Source organism: Lactuca virosa, chromosome 7 (genome assembly GCF_052849685.1).
Source record: "Lactuca virosa cultivar CGN04683 chromosome 7, Lactuca_virosa_CGN04683_v6, whole genome shotgun sequence".
Classification (NCBI taxonomy): Eukaryota; Viridiplantae; Streptophyta; class Magnoliopsida; order Asterales; family Asteraceae; genus Lactuca; species Lactuca virosa.
The window spans coordinates 177,567,122-177,583,403 of record NC_136432.1 but is presented as its reverse complement, the minus strand read 5'-3'; the positions used below and the strand labels follow the sequence as shown (position 1 = coordinate 177,583,403).

The 16,282-nt window shown below is 34.7% G+C and overlaps 1 long non-coding RNA gene and 1 pseudogene across 2 annotated transcripts; one reads left to right on the top strand and one right to left on the bottom strand.

Moving 5' to 3' along the window:
• Positions 1-1,495: 1,495 nt before the first annotated feature.
• Positions 1,496-4,549, bottom strand: LOC145125499 (polyphenol oxidase I, chloroplastic-like; annotated as a pseudogene).
• A 6,936-nt stretch (positions 4,550-11,485) lies between these two features.
• On the top strand, positions 11,486-15,493 carry LOC145123877 (uncharacterized). Of its 2 annotated transcripts, XR_013715386.1 has the most exons (4): positions 11,486-11,687; positions 12,492-12,539; positions 14,752-14,897; positions 15,059-15,493. It is a non-coding gene; the product is annotated as an uncharacterized LOC145123877 (long non-coding RNA). The 2 variants fall into 2 exon arrangements; XR_013715385.1 differs by lacking the exon at positions 15,059-15,493 and having other exon boundaries at positions 14,752-15,047.
• The last annotated feature ends 789 nt before the right edge of the window (positions 15,494-16,282 follow it).

The following is a 16,282-nucleotide window of genomic DNA, read 5'->3' as shown; positions in this document are numbered from 1 at the left end:
ACTCACTGACCCTCGCTCGTCCTTTGGTATCATGTGATTTGTATGTGTTTGTAATGTTCTTTTGCAAAATCGAATCAAGATTTAGAAAGAAGGCGGAGAGGCACTGTTTACGTGAATAAGAAAGAGGAAAGAAAGGTGGGTGGCTGTCGGTATCAGAGCTCTAAGAAATTGGAGCTTCAAGATTAAAGAAATTATTATGTTCTTATTTCTGGGCTACCAAACACGCACATAAGATTAGACGTAATTGTTGATATAACTTCAAGCAACGTGTTACTCAATGAACATACAAACCCCACAATGACAGATGTGGGTTATCAAGATTGTTGACAAACATAGCCAATCTTCATGCCGAAGAAGATGATCGGGTACGACTTAGATAAGTAGCAGCAGTCATGTGGCTATTAGATGGTCGGTGAGGTTCACCGGAGACGACAAACGGTGGTCAATGATTAAACAAACAACTCAATCCCCTTATTTGTTGATATGATGAGCAGGAGTACATGACCTCTATTTGCAGGTGGGTTTCAGGGAAAGAGAGTTAGAGAGAGAGAGAGAGAGAGAAAGAGAGAGAGTATGGGAAAATTCAAAGTCAATATAAGAAAATTGGTCAACAAATGTCAATGTGTCAAAGAAGTAACCGGCTGACCCCTTCACTTTGGCCAAAAGGATGTAATCGACCCGACAAAAACAACTTTGTGCCCTCATAAGGCCACAAAAATTGTTTAGGGACTAAAAGGATAAACCCTAGAAAGTTCGTAGGGCATTTGTGTCATTTTCCCTTATATAAAACAATTAACGTTGGCATAGATATTAACGACGTATTGGTGAAAAACATATTCCATTACTAACTTTAATTTTAGCAATGGGTGATTGACGGATATATCGAGACACATCCACTTTGGAATTAATTAATACGTTGGTCACTAACTATTCGATTAGGCCAAAATTTTCTTCTAGTGGAAGAAGCAGATGATGTTGATTTCACTCGAGTAACTCATAGAGAAACCATGAAATCAACGTATTATTATGAAAACATAAAAGTCGCAACCATGCAGATGTTGGGTTAATCTTGATGGTTCGGGTAGAATACGGGTCAAGTCGGTTATGGATTTGAATGGGTCAGTCCAGATTCTTTATCCACAAGTTTAATAGTTAAGACTTAGTCCAAAGAAGGACCTGGTTTGGTGGAGTTTTAGTATCGTGGACTTAGTAAGTCCTATCTTTGAGGTTTTTAGCTAATAGTTTTCCTTCTTCTTAGCATGTTAATTAAATAGTATAAGTAGAGTAGGGTTTATCTTCTATTTTGTAGTGGGACGTGTATGTATTTTCTGTTTTCCATGAATGAGTAATGCACAGAAAATTGTCCCACCCTTTGAGATTGCATGTGTTTCTTTTGCTGTGAATATTATTGCATGTTTGATCTTGTGCGGAGCATGTTCCAACAGCAGATGCCATGCAATGCATGGGCTACGAGTAGTTAAAAAATCTAATACCTTCAGATAATAGGAACCAACTCCACCTTGATTTCGTCAATGGTCACTTCCTCAAACCACACCTTTGGCACCAAAGTCACCAAAATAAACTCATCATCCTCCGCTTCCATTTCCTCCAAAAGCTCGGTTAACCCAAACCTTATGCCACTCTTCATTAACATGTCGTCACCATGGTTATGTGGCAACTGCGCAAAACTACCTGCAAACTCACTCTCTTCTTCAAAACTTGCGCTGACATCATCTTGGGCATTCACAAACACATCAAACTTAATGAACTTGTCGCTTTTAAACTTGATTCCTTTAATCAACAACAGCTCATTTGCTTTTTCCTTGTCTTCATGACTTCTGCTTTTGGCTGGCCTCTTCACTACTACCTTCGTTATCTTGTCTAGCTTCAAGGGGAACTTCACGTCTGGCAGTTGTTTAACCGTTTCAGCAGATTTCATGTTATATGGAATTGGTTGGGGAAGGGTACGACGTATATTGGATCGGCTTATTTTCCAGAGGGATGGGGAGTATTCATAATCGTATTTTAGCTTTTCCAAACTGACACAATCTTTGTTGTAGACACGAACAAGCTGTTGGTTTTCATCATAAAACACGTACGATGCGTTACGCCAATCCCGATGTGTAGGTTCAGAGTGTCCTTTGATGCCCATATCCTTCCGTAGTTTCCACATCCGGTCGACATTGGCATGGTGGATGTAGAACGCTGGGTCATACCACTAGTACACAAGTCATTTAATAGTGCGAGTGGTTTTTATTTTTTGATGCGGTCCCTTCAAAAAAACTGTCTTATTAAATACCTACAGCATCAAAAAATAAAAGAATTGCACCATAAAATAGCTTTGTTAGTGCGGTTTCCCAAAATCGCACCATTAAAGCATTTTTTGATACGGTTTCCCGAAATCGCACCAAAAAATCATGTGGAAACCGCCCTAAAAAACAATTACAACCGCATTAAAAATAATTCGCACTAAAAAACATTGAACCGCACCAAAAAACAATTCGCACTAAAAAATATTGAACCGCATCATTAATCTTTCCTTTAAAAATTTCATTCGAATATTTCATTTCGCGCTAGATCCCTCCAAATTTCATTCAAAATTTTCATGTTTTTCAAAATTTTCATTCAATCTTCCCTCTTTTATATAACGTTGGAGATGCAACATCTTCTCATAATTATAGATTTTTCGATTTAATGCTTGAAAACGCATGTGAGGTATGTCCATTATTTATCTTCCTTTCATTAATGGATTTGTGACTCTATTTTTATCTTATTAATTATAAACGGATGTCCTATTTTAAGTTTTAACGATGTTTTTTTGTTCTGAATGCCTTTTCTTCCGTGATATATCTCCAAAAAAGGATCCAAAGACTTATGATGTTTGCTTAAGTGACTTTGGTATGAAGCTAGTTTTTGCAGAATGAGTTTTAAGATGATGTTGAAAAAGAAATTGGAAAGAACATCGATGAAATGTAATTTCCCAAAAAAAGATTTTTAACTGTTAGAGAAAAATAAATTGCAGAGACTGAAACCACCTTTTTTGATAAATGGAAATTGCGATTGAACATTTGATTGAAAAACACTCACCAAACATACCTAAATACAAGAAAATGAAGCTTCATAAGTAGCGTGGTGTGCATCAATGGCGAACCTGGTTCGGTTTTAGCTATGTATTTTTTGAGGCAATTTTGGCTATTTTTTAGTGCGATTTTGGCTATTTTTTGAGGCGGTTTTGGCTATTTTTTGGTGCGATTTTGTCTATTTATTGGTGCGGTTTTGGCTATTTTTTGGTGCGGTTTTAGAACCGCACCATTAAATAAGGCTATTTTTTGATGCGATATTTTTTTAGTGCGTTTCAATACCCGTATCAATTAATCATTTTAACCGCATCAACAAATGCTTTCTGTACTATTTTTGTACTAGTGTACCCCGCAGAGTAGAAGTTCCCCATGTCCTCGTTGTTCGGCATTCCTGGGTCACCCATCCATCTATGCACCGCAGTGTGACAACCAGCCTCTATTGACCCGACCGATGGGTCACCATTTCTATACGCGTCGTCGCCAGCCCGATACTCGCCACCAAAGAAGCTTGTTGTGTCACCGGCGTTGCTGATCATTTGCTTATACATTAAAGTCATATTGCTAGTTATCTGTCGAATACAAGGAGCGTGTCTATCTGAGCCACTCTAGTTGAGGTCGACAAGTGCTGGTGGTAAGTGCTTTCGATTACGGTAAGCGTCGAAGGCAGAATCGTCTTCCAAAAATGCCGGAAACGTCATTCCGTTGGGATGGTCCCAGTTCCAGTAAGGTAAAGCGAAAGTGGGATCATCGATTAACTTCCCGAGGATTCTCTCGTAGAAATACAAGTACCAACGATGGAAAGGAAAGAAGAGCCATGAGTTGTGAATCTGGAGTTCCTTATCTGGAAAACCACTCGTGATTTGAGTGTAACCACCGTTGCAGTAAGCACAATGAATTTTTGCTTGTGCAACGAAACTGTGTGGGTGTTCATCTGGGAGATCTCTCATCGCTTGGATTGCTGCTTTGTACTTGGCAACGTACTCGGGGGTGGTTCTATGTGCCGCTGGTCTAATCCGGATCACTTGGTCTTTAGGGAACACAAAGTCTTTGGGGGCTGTTGACGTCGGTGGCGCCGGTGGACAACATGCTCTGCTTCTGACTGCCTTATTTGGTCCTGGAAACCTAAATTTGAGGTCACGCATGTGGAGAAGTTGGGGGTCGTGATAGGCACAGCAAAGGCTGCAGGAAGGGAGGTGAAGTTGACGGTGGTGTAAAGGCCACCGAGCCCGAGGAGCATGTTCCTCCGATCTACATTTAGTGTGTCGAGAGATGATTTTGGCATAATAAGTTTTTGGGTTTCTGGGATTACGACTAACTTCTCTTTGTCATCTGGTGCGACGTTGCATGAGATTTGAAGGCGGTGGATTTGTTTGGGGTAACTGTTGTAGCGGCGATCAGAGGTGGAATTTGGTAGTGTTCTGGTGGTGATGGAAGTGAAGGTTGCAAAAGTTTGGAAAGAAAACATTGTTTTTGGGGGTACTTCACTCACTTCATCGAGCTTTATATATATATATATATATATATATATATATATATATATATATTATACACTCCTGCATCTGACAACCATCCTCAAATATTCGAAACAAAACTATTGCAGCTTTTTGTTAAATGCTTTGTTTTCAAGAATAATTTATGGTCAATATTATCAGAGCCACGTTTTCTTTTACTTGTTTCTATTATAATTTATATTAAATTATTATTTACATTTAATTATAACTTTTGTGCCTGTGGTTAGGTAGTTTTTCCCAATTAGGTCCACTTTTCTCAAATTTAACCTTCATAGTCCATGAAATATTTTCTTCTAACTTTTGGTGCTTTGACTATTCAACTTAATGACACTAGTACAGAAAACATTTGTTGATGCGGTTAAAATGATTAATTGATGTGGGTATTGCACCGCACCAAAAAATATCGCATAAAAAGATACCCTTATTTAATGGTGCGGTTCCAAAACCGCACCAAAAAATAGTCAAAACCGCCTCAAAAATAGCTAAAATCGCACAAAAATATAGCCAAAACTGCCTCAAAAAATAGCTAAAATTGCACAAAAAAATAGCCAAAACCGCCTCAATATATAGGTAGCTAAAACCGCACCAATTAATAGGTTCGTCATTGATGCACACCACGCTACTTATGAAGCTTCATTTTCTTGTATTTAGGTATGTTTGGTGAGTGTTTTTCAATCAAAGGTTTAATCGTAATTTCTTTTTCTCCAAAAGGGATGGTTTCAATTTCTGCAATTTCTTTTTCTCTACCAATTAAAAATCTCTTCTTGAGAAATCACATTTCATCGATGTTGTTTTCAATTTCTTTTTCAACATCTTAAAACTCACTCTGCAAAAACTAGCTGCGTACCCGATGATTGAAAGTCACTGAATCAAACATCATAAGTCTTTGGATCCTTTTTTGGAGATATATCACGGAAGAAGAGGCATCTGCAGAGATTCAAAACAATAAAACATCATTAAAACTTAAAATAGGACATCCATTTACAATTAATAAGAGAAAAAATGAGGCACAAATGCCGTTAATGAAAAAAAAGATAAATAATAGACATACCTCACATACGTTTTCAAGCACAGAATCGATAAATCTATAATTATGAGAAGATGTTGCATCTCCAACTTTATATAAAAGAGGAAAGATTGAATAAAAATTTTGAAAAACATGAAAATTTTGAACGAAATTTGGAGGGATCTAGCGCGAAATGAAAAATTCGAATGAAATTTTTGGAGGAAAGATTAATGGTGCGGTTCAATATTTTTTTATTGCGAATTGTTTTTTGGTGTGGTTCAATGTTTTTTAGTGCAAATTTTTTTTGGTGCTATTGTAATTATTTTTTGAGGCGGTTTCTACATGATTTTTTGGTGCGTTTTTGGTAAACCGCATCAAAAAAATGTTTTAATGGTGCGATTTTGGGAAAATGCACTAACAAAGCTATTTTATAGTGCGATTCTTTTCATTTTTTTGATGCTATAAATATTTAATAAGGCAGTTTTTTGAAGGGACCGCATCAAAAAGAAAAACCACTTGCACTATTAAATTACTTGTGTACTAGTGTGATATTAGTGCTAAGTCTCTTTATATGGCAAATTTACCCTTGTGTAACACTCGTCTTCCAAATTGAATCAGTGTAGAGCATAAAAGAGTCAAATGCATGGTTTTTGGAAGAAAAAAAATCATGTGCCTCGACGTGACCATAGGGTGGTCACAACGTGACGGGCAAAGTGAGAACATGTTCTAGATGGATGTCACGACGTGACATGAGTATGGTCATGATGTGACTATAGCTGCGACACAAGCCCATGATCTTTTAGGGTTTCCTTCGTATTTAAGCCTCTAATCTCGGATGCAGTGCGATTAGGTCGGGCCCTTCCCTTTCGAACTGGAAGTACCTGAAACATAAACTTAAAACTGTAAACACAAAACTTAGTGAGTTCCCCCAATATACCACATACTAAACAAACATACAACCAAGCATATATGGGTGATGGCCTACCCCTTCCGTCAATTTCAACCGATACTATCAAGCATATATGGGTGCCTATAATCCCCTTTGGTCTATTTTAAACGGATTCTGTCAAGCATATCTTGGTGCTTGCAATCCCCTTCGGTCTATTTCAACCGGATACCAGGTCTATTTCACCCCCTACGACTACCACATAATATCATAACGAAAGTCAATGAGTCATTAAGCAAATACAAGCATAAATGACAATTGTAACAAAGACAATTGTAACAAAGACAATCATCACACTACATCATCAACTAGTGGGTCAGCATTGGTTCCTTCGGCCCACTGGTGGTTGTCGAGGCCAATAAAGTAAATACCCTAAATATTACACACTAAAATAGTGTATAGTGGTAAAGGGATCATATCCATGGAGATTGGTTCAAATTTTATATCGCTATGAAAATCTCTTTGTAAAAGTACTTGTAAAATAATAATAAATTAAAAATGAGGGTGGGGGGGTTGGTCTTTTGAAACAATTGAAATAAACTAGAATTAAACTAATTTAAATAGACAATTTCAAAAAAAACAAGGGTTTGATGTAAAATCAATAAGGTAAGGATGGTTGACTTAAGGTTTCCTCACTTTGACTTTTGATGAACATATCATTAGAATCCAATGGTGCAATACTTGTTTTAAATCCTTAATTTGGCTATAGTAATCCAAGTAGCTTGAGATTACCTAGACTTTTCTTAGTTATTAAAATGGTTAGAGAAGCTCATAACAATTTCCTTAGTCAAAGTCACAATTTTCATTAAGCATATAATTAGTGAAAGTCAACTAGCATTAAGAACCAAAAAATCACCAAATCCAAAAGGAGTCAAATGCTTTCACTACCATGTTGGAGAAAATGTTTTTATGATTGTGTGAAGCAAAACTAACACAAAAAATCATTTGTTGCTTGCTAATTTGAAGTTCCTTTACTTAATCAAGAAATTAACCAACTAATCACCACAAACACATTTAAACTCATGAATAAAAACATACAAGTAGTGATAATATGTTAAAACACAAAACATTCCCATAAAGATTCAAGAACAAGTTCATGGAGTCTTCAACATTCAACAACTAGTCAAAGGATTTCACCAAAGTCAACCAAATTTGGTTTAGCCAAACATGGCTAAACACAAGAAAACAAAGTAAGAAAAGATTCTACCAAACATTTTACAAGATTCAAAAGCAAAATGATGAAGTTCTTGAGGGTTCTTGGCCTTCAAAGTGCTCCAAATTCTCCAGAGAAATGTTGTATTTTCGGATGTGCAAGAGTGTTCAAAAGATACACACTAACCTTGGACAGGTGTCATCCGATTCAGGAAGAGGGGCAAGTTAGGCCCCAGGTATATCGGTCCTTTAAGTGTTTTGGCCCGAGCGGGAAGGGTTGCTTATCGCTGGATCTACCTGAAGAGCTTAGTCAGATCAATAGCACGTTTCACGTCTCTCAAATGTAGAAATGTTTGGTTGATGATTCCGCGGTGGTTCCATTGGAGTAAACCCAGGTGGATGATCTCCTGAATTATATTGAGATACCGGTGGCGATCCTTGATCGGAAGAAGAAGGACTTGAGGAACAAGGTCGTGGGTTTGGTGAAGGTGCAGTGGCAGCACCGGAAGGGTTTGAAATGGACATGGGAGCCTGAGGATGAGATGAGAGAACATTATCCAGAGTTATTTGCAACGGCGGACTTCGAGGATGAAGTATGATTCAAGTGGGGGAGACTTGTAGCATCTGAATCCTTGAGGTACTTAAACTACTGAATTCTTGCATTTTGGGAGGAGGTCTCACGATGTGAGCCATAGTGGTCACGACATAAGTGACCATTTGACCCGCACGACGTGAGCATGAGGCCTCACGATGTGAGCAAGGCCTGATGACACAAAAACCTAATTTCGAGTATTTAATGGAATGGGAGAGGTAGGGTTGCCCATCCTCAGCCTCTCTCACTCTCTAGCCTCCTGAGAACCCTAGATTCGATCTCCTTGGGACGTTTGGCCATTGTTGGTGACCTTGAAGAGCTCATTTGGTGGTTTTTGGTTCATTGAAGTGGAAGGCGACTCTTGTGGTGCTTCATTTTGGCAATCTAGCTTCTATCTCTTGGTCCTGCTAAGCTTTTGGACCTCTGTAAGTCATATAGCTCTTACCTTTTGCCTCTTGCATGCTTGATCTAGATTTTGGGAGCTGTCCTTGCATGTTTAGGCGGTGTATCATGCATGGGATCCATAAAGTTGGCAACTTTATGGATCATTGAGACATCTTTTGTATATATGAGGCTTTGGATCTGTGTTTTGGTGTTGGTTTTAGACTCCAAGCATGAGTCTTGATGTTGTTACCTTTCTTTTGACCTAATTAGTATCTAAGTCATGTATTGGACATGCGTGACTGAAAAGCTATGATTTTTATAGTCCTTAGGGTCGAGGAAGGTCCTCTAGAAGGTCCCATAGAATGTCTTAAAGGATTACGAGCTTAATGCTCAAAGTTGGTCAGAACGGATCTCACGACGTGAGAAATGGGAATCTCGCGATGTGAGAAATGGGAATCCCATGACGTGAGAAAAGAGGTTTCCCGATCTGAGGATTTTGGTTGGATGACTTATGACTGAGTCGAGTCGGTGATTGGTAGGGATGAGCATTTGGATCGGGGAACCGGTACCGGAACTAGAACCTGATGGAACCGGGCGGGCCGGGACTGGGACGATATTTTTGTGGATTTTTGGAACTGGGAACCGGTAGGAACCGGAACCTGTAGAACCGGACCCAATAGAACCGGCAAAAACCAGAACCGTATGTTGCTATTTCTCAATGACCTGTTCCAACATTGAAGACACGGCAAGAACCGATTGGAACCGGGAACCGATAGAACCGGCGGTCCGGTTCGGTTCTTAATTTCAGCCGACTTCGGTTCCCGGGCTGGTTCCAGCCGGGTCGGTTCCTCTGCTCATTCCTACTGATTGGGGTCGGGTCGGGTCCAATCTCACGACATGACCAAAGAACAGTTCACGACGTAAGGGTGAGCTTATGGGAATGTTGACCGACCTTAGGCGTTGACTTTTGATCAGAGTTGCTTTTGGTTAACTCTTGGTTTTGAAGGGTAGACTAAAGGTTTGCCTTGTATGATTATCTAGGTGTGGTGTAGCATTGATGTAGATGACCGTGAGAGCAGTAGTAGTTGATTATCGATCGAGAAGTGAGTTTCCTCCACTGTACTCATGGGTCGAAGACACCAATGTCAGCCCACTAGATTATGTTTGTAGGATTATGATTGTCTTCGTGACAATTGTCTATTATGCCTGTAGATGCTTCATGTCTATGTGACTCTTACTATTATGATTATATGCTAGCTTTAGGGGTGAAATAGACCCGATACTGATTGAAAGAGATCGAAGTGGTTGAAATAGACCAAATACCGACTGAAAGAGACTGAAGGGGTTGAAATAGACCCAGTACCGACTGAAAGTGACCGAAGGGGTTGAAATATACCAAGTTATGCTTGACTGTTATATTTGTATATATGTGTGTGTCTGTATATATATATATATATATATATATATATATATATATATATATATATATATATATATTAGGTTATAACCCGTGGATACCACGGGCAAGAAATTTAAAATGATTTTAATTAAATTATCACTTAATTATTTAGCAACGATAATAAAAAATTTAATAATACGTAGATATTAAATGACGATGGGGATTGTAGACATCTGTTATATAATAAGAAAAAAATAGTTAGTAATAATAAAAATAATATGAATTCTTAAAAAGAGAATAAATTTAAGAATATAGATAGTTTGATATAATTTTGAATGGTTGATGTGCTGGAAATTATTTTGGATTTTTTATTATCCAAATATAGCGTTAGTAGAATCTATAGTGTTATTTGAACCTGTAAAATAGTAATAAACAATTTAATGACATATTTTGTTATAAAGTTAAAAATTTATATTTTATAAAAATTCTTTAAGTTTTAAAATAATAATGAATAATAGATTTAAAATAAATAAATACAACATATTACATATGTAAGAAAAAGTCGGAAAATTGCCGTAATGGCTAAATTTAATAACATGTGCAGTAGGTAAACATTGAGACGATGACGTGTTATAGTTTTTATTGAATTATCTATTATCCAAATATATATTTCTATTTTTGACATCCATGTTCTTGTTTGATTCATAATAAAAAATAATAAATTAAAGTTAAAAATAAAAGTAATAATCTTAAAGTATGGAAAGAAGATTGATAAGTCCGGTAAATTGAATAAAATTTAATTCACAAATTGAATAATAAAGAAATAGCGTGTAAATCATGGTGAGTAATCTATTATTTTGAAACAATTCTTAATTCACGTATTTATATTGTGTCTTTATGACACGTATGATTCTGCAAAATATTTAATGTGTAGCACCTATTACGATTACGACACATACAGTAGGTTATATTTATTTATTAATGATATAAAATATTAATAAAATTAACAAAAATAATATAGTTGGATTTATTTGTTTGACATATGAGTTACTTGGCAAAATAACACAAGTAAATAATGAGTATTTTGTATTCAATTATTATCAAAATAAGTAATTATAAAATATTAAAATATATTTATTATATTTTGCTTTTGTTTTTATATAGCAAACAAAGTAATGTTGTATTTATATAAGTATTATTACGTTATTTTTTGTAATGATAAAACAATTCACAACATAAATTAAGAAAAATAATATAATGAAATTTATGTATATATATTGCTTTATTAACAAAATCACGTAATAGAAGAAAATTAGGGGGGTTAGAAATGTAAATACTTTAAAATAGAAGGTGTTACATAGCTAATTGTGGAGTACTTCTTTCAGGATCTAAGCCTTCAGATTTGGGGGTAATGTTTTCGTCGGTACAATCTCTTACAAATGTCGGTGATATCTGAGCAAGATAAAAAGATTAACAAAATGAAGATGATGGAGAAGAGTATTTAGAAGACAACGATGGTTTCCAATAAATGGTGACCTATTCGGAAGCTACCTGTTCAGCAGGATAACACAATGACACAACTGCTAACAAAGAGAAGAAGAGGAATTTCGGATGCAGGTATACATATTTTTACTGAAATATACACGGATTATAATCAATTCTTATTCTGGGATTTTTTTTAGGATTTGCGTTTCAAATCTTGGCATATTTTTCGTAAATTTGTTTGATTTGCTATTGACTTTTTTAAATAATGATAATTTTAGTTAATGGCATTAATCTGGATGCATTTGTTATTTGCAAGGATCTGTAGGAGCTTATAAACCAGTTGTGGTCAAACGTGTCGTGGATAGCATGACTATCAATTTAAGATCAAGTTGTTTCAAAAAAACTGATGTTGCTAATGTGTATTAAATTGTATTTTTTTATGACTCTCTAATCGTTTAGTTGTAATAGACTTGAGGTTTGGCCGGAACTGGAATCCAATTCCATTCCATATGGCATGGGTTGCAAATGAGTACCAGATTGAATCTAATTGAAATTCACAAATCCTTTGACATGTGGATTTCAACATTCTGTCCTAAAATCTATGAAATCCAATTTACTCGCATACCCTTTTGTTTTCAAAAGGGTAATATATATTTTTTAATGTATATTTTACATAAAAATGGTAAATGTATGAAAAAACATAGACTAACTATCTTAGCCTTTTAAGCAAGCGAGTGCCTACCATTATTATGTTCTTATTGGTTAATGCAATGTTTAATGAATAATGTTTGTGTTTTATATAAAAAAAAATTTCTATTTTCAAACTCTTGCATGAAGGGTAGAGTGCATGTAGGTGGACTGTTAATTATTTTCTTATTTTAAAGTGAAGTGGAATTCAAAAAATGAAATAATGTATGTTTTGTGCAAATGTTACAGGATGTCAAAACTGCAATTCAATATCAAAACCATGGAAGGAATAGAGTGGTGAGTACAAAAAAAATCTTCCGTTTAAATTGTGTTTATATATATTTTTTAAGTAATAATTAAAATTTGACATCTTTGTCTCTATGTTGTAGTGTTGGTAACATCCATGAAAAAACCAAATTGCCCTTTTTGTCCTTTATTCTTTCAATTGCACCAAGTCATTTACTATTAGAGTAAAATAAACAAATAATATAAACGTTTTGTTATGAAAATGTTACAACACAAAAGTATTATGTTATAATATGCTAATAAGACGATAACTATTTTACATTAAGGGCAAAAAGGACAATCATGCCCTTTTCTATTAATCTTTTATTTCTCAATAGAAAAAAAAACATGTCCCTTTTCTGTTATGTCCAGAACTATCAACAATATATCTATATTAGTATAGTAGACGATTTTAGATTCATACTTTCATTCATTTGGTAAATAGACATAGCAAAAAGTAAATTGGCCATTTGCCCTTTGAGTAAAAAAATGAAAAAATTAAACATTATGTAAAATGGCTACAAAATTGTTACAATATAAAAGTAAGACACTATAATATGCTAATAAGGCAATAAGAAAAGTAGATTGCCCTAAATGTTGCTTTGAGTTAACAAATGAAAAACTAAAACTTTCTGTTATAAAACTCTTATAACAGTAACTTATGATGCTAATTATTGGACAAATTTTTTTTTATGTTAAAAGAGTTTTACATACGAATAATATGATGCTATAATATGGTAGTTGTGTGAAGTTATCTTAACATGCCAATTTATGAAAAAAACAAAAACAAATTTTAAAAAATAGAAACATATATTATACAAAGTAGAGTATTTTTTGGCTTGACGATCAGAAAAGTATGAATTTCAGGGGCATACTTTTGAAGTTTTTCTTTATTTTATTTTATATTTTGTTTTTTTTTTCTGTAAAAGATGTAGAATTTCAAGGGCAAATCAGTCACACAGTAAAAATCATACTATCTTATGGAAAATTGTTAATTTTTTTAGAAAGTACAATGCTATATGATGCATATTTTCTAAAGTTTCATTGTTTAATTTAATTTTTCTATATAAAATGCAGAAAAAAATGATATGGCATAAATATGTGTTATTTTAAAGTAGAATTTTTTTTAGTAGGGGCAAAACAGTAAAATTCGTGGTCTCATTTGTATTTTTTATAAGATCATTCTTATAATTAGATTTGAAGAAAAAGAAAGATAACCTTGCAGAAATTTTTTTTTTATCAAAGTCCAATGCTATTTTTTGCTTACATTTAAAGTTTTTTTTACTTATAATTTTTTTTTTCTGCATATAACATTTAGAATGATAAATTACAATGTTAATAACAAAAGTGGTTATAATGAAACAAACTTAACATGGAATGGAACCTTGGATTACTATTCCGGTTTTTCATGGTCCATTCCTCGAAAAAAAAGTAACAGAAGGAGAAGAAATATCGTAACAGTTTGAAAAAAAAGTGTTTGAAACATTCTTCATTGTGTGATTATCATTTTGCTTTTATGATATTTCTTTTTAGATATGGTTCAGAAACATAACATGGAGAATAAAGATATGAATTGCAAATGAAGTAAGTGAGATAGACAGTAAGTACATAAATGAACTGATGAAGGCAGATTTTTTGGTTGAAATGGTCAAAAGTGTTGGAATAATTGTTGTGGTGATTTTGATTTTCAAATGTGAAATTTTGCCAGAAATGTCATAACAAAATACATTTTTCTTCACATAGTAATTTTAGTATATTTGTATTTATCGAATAGATATGTTTAAATATAAAATTGTTTCAGAATTGAAACACAACATTTATATCGAAATTGCCCCTGCAATATATTAATATACAGATTAGTTAAAAAACAATGTGAACATATGAAAGTTATATAAGTCTTTATTAAAAAAAAACTAATTAACAGTGTAAAAAAAATATTCATAAAAACTCATACGCTCTAAAAATAAAATAAGGACAAAAAACTAAAACACAGCAGCCCTAAATCGTATTGTCCCTATGCGAATAGTTTCAAAATAATTAGTAATTTTCGTATACTAATTCATTGTCAAATGTAAAAAACGTAAACAGTATAACTGTACAGTTGTTAAAGTGGAAGAATTAAGTACATAAACATCAAAACTATGAAAAATATATGCAGATATCGAATTTTTACAAATGAATGAATTCAGATTGCTAACCTTGTTTAGTTGTTCTTGTTCTGGAGGATGAATATGCAGCAAACGAACTGAAAATGAAGGAAATTATACCTGGTAAACAGAGGAAGGATTGAATACCGTTTGTAATGAGTTCTCTGAAGTAGAATGGTGAAGAAAATAGAAGCGTAAAGAATGAATACTGGTATATATTTCGGTATGAATTTATTTGGTGCAGATTTTTTGGGATTTATTGACTGGATAATAATTAGCTTCCCATTATAATAAACAAACTTCCATATTTTATTGGATTGCATATGAAGGAATTAGAAATTTTAAATTACGATTTCTGCATATTAATTTGATTTATTGATGCAGATTTTTCGGATTTATTGATTGACTGTATATCAATATGAGCTGGAGGGCAGTTTCGTAAATGTAGATTATGAAAAGAAGCGGGAAAAAACAATTTAGGGCTGCTGGGAGATTGACACGTGGACAGATTCTACTTATTTATTAGGATTAGGATATATATATATATATATATATATATATATATATATATATATATATAGTATGGGGTATTTTCGGGGAGCTCACTAAGCTTTGTGCTTACAGTTTTCAGTTTATATTGCAGGTACCTCCAGCTCGAAAAGGAAGGGTCCGACTTGATCGCACTACATCCAACCATGTTTTCCGCGTTATGTGATTTTAGGATTTGTACTCTGATATTATTTCAATGTGATACATTTTTGGTTGTTTTGACATGATTACTAAATGTTTTGAAATGAATTAAAAAAATGAATTTTTTGTCTCAAATTTTTGGGATGTTACAACCCAGTTGATGTTTCCAGGTTTTCCAGTTCTAGACTCACTTTACCAGGTCCCTTAACCGGAACCGAACCGGAATTAGTTCCTATATATCGGTCCGGTTTCCAGGTCCTACAAAATCCTGTTAACTGATTATGGATTTTCCGGGTTCGGGTCCATCAGGTTTGGGTTTGGACCCACTTTCATCCCTACTACGTAGGGAGTAGTGGGGGCGTGTTTCTAGTGAGTTATACAGGGTGTAACTTATGTTACGTAGGGAATAACTGCATAGAGTAAAAATCCTAATTTCGGGGTTTTGAGCCCTATTTAAGGACTCTAACCCCTTGTGGTCCTTCTTATCATCAACCTCCATCCTCTTGAGCCTACAACTTGAAACCATAGTCATCTTGTAAGGATTTTGAAGCATTTTGATCGTTCCTTGTATATTTTGAGAAGAAGGAGATCGTTGGAGGTGTGCTTGGGGAGTCCAAAGCTTGTAGATCCAGACTCTACTCTTCTTCAACATCCTCCAGGAGGTATAAATCTTGAACTTTAATAATTCATTAGATAAATGTAGCTTGTTATCGGTTTTATGAGCTTTTTGTCCCTTGATCTTCAGTATAGTGAGTATGAGCTACTACATGCCTCATGAGTGGCATGATCTAGCATTTTAGAGCTTGTAAAGTGATACAAATGGGAGCTTGGTCACTCCTATCCTCCCAAGCATTAGTATTTGGGAATGGAGTGTGTTTTGGACTTGGGATCTAGTATTGTCCTCTTTTAAGCCATGCA